A 4,884-nucleotide genomic window follows, 5' to 3' on the forward strand; every position below is an offset into this window, starting at 1 on the left:
AGTGAAATATATTATATTTATGTATCCCACCCTGCTAGATTCTCCTGGAAAAATATCAGACACTAACATTTAATTTGACTTATGTTGTTTTTAAGGCTGATGACCCTCTCTAAGACATGCAGATGATAAATTTAATACATGCAAAATTCTTTTACAAAACTTAGATACAATTGTTTTGAAGTTAATATGATGCTGTTTCTGTTTTCATAAAAGTCTATAATAGCAGTACATATTTGATGTGATTAAAATTAATTCATTATAATGAGCATTTCAAAATTCAGTACTGTTATTTTCAAAGAAATAGTATTACTCAAAAAATCAGTTTTAGGGAATCTATGTAATTACAGTTTTTACTATCAAATAGTTAGTACTACCGATATTTTCCCAATAATCACAGTAAGGATCTTTTGCCAGTTCCTAAACATATCACAAAAATACAAAATAATATATAAGGAAAAGAAAGCACCTAAAATTCAAAGGAGCAGATGGATGAAGATATAAAGGTGCTTTTTCATCATATTACCTTTGAACTAATACTTTGCTCTATTTCAATAACAATAGACTGATATTATGATTCCTTCTCCATTTGTTTCTACAGTGAAATCCTTAGTTAAAAATAAATAATGTAGTTCTAAGAAGTTAATCATTTATATTTCAGAATGTTTCACTTAATGCAGTTATTTGACAATTTGTCTAAAATGATCATACCTACATATTTTAACATTCTAATATTTTTGCCTCAGATAGATACTTTTTATTAGTGGCAATACAGTCAGCCTACAACCATTTCTTTCATCTTCACATGTCACATATTAGAAACCATTAATAAGCAGAATGATGCCTTGGAAACAGCACTATTCCTGAATCAAAGACCTGGCACTGAGTCACCTGCTGTGTGACTCTGGGAACATAATATTTAAAAGCTCTAAGCCTTCTTTTTTCCTTCATGAAGTTGGAAAACATGATTAATGTACCTTTCAGCATTATTTAAGGCTTAAACATGGTAATGCAATGATAAAGTGAATGTAAACTATAAATAATAGACAAATATAAAATTTAATTTTATTATTACCACAGCTTTAAAATCTAAGGTATTTGCAGATCCTTGAACACAAAAAGGATATTAGAAAAGGTAATTGGTTGTACTATTTAAATGCAATAACATTATCCCACAGAATCTATTTCCATAATGAGAATAATTATTATCAAAACAAAGCAAATATGTGAAAAATCGTTAAACATGGCATATTAGTTATCAATTGCTGTATGATGAATTGCCACAAATATTTGCACCATAAGACAAACTTTTCATCTCATGTTTTCTGTGGGTCAGAATATTGGGAGTGGTTCTGTGGCAGCCTGAGCTAGGAGGTTCTGACATGGGATTCTTACTAGGGTGCAGTCAAGATCTTGGCAGTGGCTGCAATAGTTTGAAGGTTTGAGTGGCACTTAAAGATCCACTGCCAAAATGGCTCATTGACGTGGCTGTTTGCAGGTAACAGCTCCTTGCCACATGGGCCTTTCCAAAACTGGACCACTTTCTTATACCACACACAAAAATAAACTCAATATGGATTAAAGACCTAAATTTAAGACTAAAGCCATAAAATTCCCAAAGAAAAGAGTACTCTCTTAGACATCAGCTTTAGGAATATTTTTCTGGATTTGTCTCTTCAGGCAAGGGAAACTAAAGCAAAAGTCAGCAATTGAGACTATACCAAACTAAAAGCTTTTGCACAGTTTAAGAAACCAACAAAATGAAAAGAAAACCCACTGAATAGTAGAAGATATTTGCAAATGATATATCCAATATAGAGTAATATCCAAAAATATAAAGAACTTAACAAAACTCAACACACATGACACACACACACACACACACACAAATGAACAGAGGTCCTAAAATGACAGAGAACCATTTTTTTTTCAAAGAAGTCATACAGATGGCCAACAGACTCATGAAAAGATGTTCAACATCATTAATCATCGGGGAAATGCAAATCAGAACCAGAATAGGATATCACCTCATACCTATCCAAATAGCTAGAATCAAAAAGAGAAGAAATAATCTGAAATTAATAGAACATTGTATGTTAAATATACTGGAATTAAATATTTTTAATAAAAAAAGATAAATAATAAATGTTGGAGAAGATGTGGAGGAAAAAGGGATGCTCATGCATTGTTGGTGGGAATATAAATTGGTGGGGCCATTACATAAAACAGTATGAAGTTTCCTTGAAAAGTTAAAAATAAAAATACCATATGATCCAGTAATTCCACCTCTGGGTATTTATCTAAAGAAAACAAAAGTGCTAATTTGTAAAGATATAATCAGCCTTATATTTATTGCAGCTTTATTCATAATAGTCAAGATATGGAAGGAACCTAACCATCCAATGAAAGATGAATAGCTAAAGAAGATATGATATATATGTATACACACACACACACATACACATATATCTGTATATATGTTGCAAAATATGATATATATAATATATTGCAAAATATATACTGCACTATAAATTTTTTTTCAAATGAAATGCTGCTATTCATGATTACATGGATGGGCCTAAAGTATACTATGCTGAGTAAAATAAGTCAGAAAGAAAAATATTAATATATGATATCATTTATATGTAGAATCTAAAAACAAAATGAAACAAATGAATAAATAAAGAAAAACCAGAAATAAATTCATAAATATAGAGAACCGACTGGTGGTTGCCAGAGAAGGTGTAGGTGAGGATAGACAAAAAAGGTAAAGGAGATTAAGGTACAGTCTTTTGGTAATAAAGTAAATAAGTCACAGGAATAAAAATACAGCATAGCAGATATAGTCAATAATACTGTATAAATACTGTATACAAAATAATTTTGCATGGTGACAGATGGTAACTATACTTAGCATGGTGAGCATTTTGTATTGTATAGAATTGTCAAATCATTAGACACCTGAAACTAATATAATATTCTCTTATTATACTATACTTAAAAACAGAAACAAAAACCACCCAGCCCCCCTTGAAATGAGTAACTAAGTATAGGACTTGAGTGTTCTTGCGACATGACTACTCTTTCCCCAATGCCAATGATCCCAAAAGAGAGAGAAAGGAAGAAACTGCAATGATTTTTATGGCTACTCTCATACGTTATGTACTGTCACTCCTGTCATATTCTATTCGTTAGAAGTAAGTTACTAAATCCAGCCCACACTGAAGAAAAGTATTAGGCTCAACATTCTGAAGGGATTAGTAGCAAAAACTTTTTTAAAAAAATATTTATTTATTTATTTGAGAGAGAGAGAAGGCAGGCACGGGGAGTAGAGGCAGAGGAAGAGAGAGAATCTCAAGCAGACTCCCTCCTGAACTCAGGGCCCAACATGAGGCTCCATCTTAGGATCCTGAAATCATGACATTCATAGATAGTGTTATTGAGATCTACCATAGGACAGGTACTGTTTTGGGAGAAGTAATACAACATGAAGTGATATATTGTTCCTACTCTCATGGAGTCCGTATTTGAAAGTGCCAAATTACATAGTATTTCTTTAATCCTCTACCTCTCTATGAAATGGGGAAAGGGTTACACCCTAGGCGTAATGTTGTTTCTTTTTTTTTTTTTTTTAATTTTTTTCGTAATGTTGTTTCTTGAATTAAATATGATAATTTCTGTACTGAGCTTAACACATACCCCAGCAGATAAAGTTTATGCAATAAATTAATTGATATCTCTGTAATTATAGGACCCATATCATTAATTTCCATGGAGGATTTTCTAGAATTTTGACTTTTTATTATCGGCATCATTTTGACTCTTTATTATATCATCATTGTTTTCCTTTACTTATAATCTTGAGACTGAATTTCACTTTCCTATTTTGCTCCATAGATTATTAATGGTAAGTCTATTAGAGGAAAGAAATTTCTTCTACTTTTCTTCTACTAACTTCTTTCCCTGAAGCACAAAGTTTGAAACAATGAGAAATGTTTGTTAAGCCAGAAAATTAAATAATGAGCTGCTGAGTAAAATTGCATATGATTGCCACCCCATTACCAGATTTATAGCTAACTTCCTTCACCAACAAAATATTTTTCCACAAACTCCATTTTGGGGCCCTATTTCAAACACAGACCTAAAGCAGTCTAGAGGAAGATAAATGTGTTGTTGAGAATGTGGCCTCTGGGTTAGGCAGGGTAGATTCGAATGTCAACAGAACTCAGAAGCTATGTGACCATGGTAAAAGCCTTTACCCATCTTAATACTTATTTTTCTCATCAAATAAAGGAGATAACAATATACCTCCATAGAGTTGTTGTGAAGGTTGAATGAAGGATTCAAGTAGCTCATACATAACAAACACAAACCTCAGAGATAATTATCAAAATTAGTAGTGGATATTACATGTCAAAATGCACACACTGAACTGATTTTGTTATATAAGGCAAATGAGTTAGAGAGTATACCTGGCAACACAGAACAGGAAACCTAATGACTTAACCAGTGTATAAAGGTTTATTTTATTCTTATAACATGAAATCCAGAGGTAAGTAGTATAGGAGGATCCCAAATGATATAACAACCTCAGGCTTTTTCTCTTCTCTTCTTTTCTCTTCTCTCCTCTTCTCTTCTCTTCTCTTCTCCTCTCCTCTCCTCTCCTCTCCTCTCCTCTCCTCTCCTCTCCTCTCCTCTTCTCTTCTCTTCTCTTCTCTTCTCTTTTTTCTCTCCTCTCCTCTCCTCTCCTCTCCTCTCCTCTCCTCTTCTCTTCTCTTCTTCTCTTCTCTTCTTTCTCTTCTTTTTCTCTTTTCTCTTCTCTCTCTTCTCTTCTTTCTTTCTCTTCTCTTCTTTCTCTTCTCATCTTTCTCCCCGGCCATCTTTAAC

The sequence above is a fragment of the Canis lupus genome, chromosome 38, assembly GCF_011100685.1.
Source record: "Canis lupus familiaris isolate Mischka breed German Shepherd chromosome 38, alternate assembly UU_Cfam_GSD_1.0, whole genome shotgun sequence".
In the NCBI taxonomy this organism is placed as follows: Eukaryota; Metazoa; Chordata; class Mammalia; order Carnivora; family Canidae; genus Canis; species Canis lupus.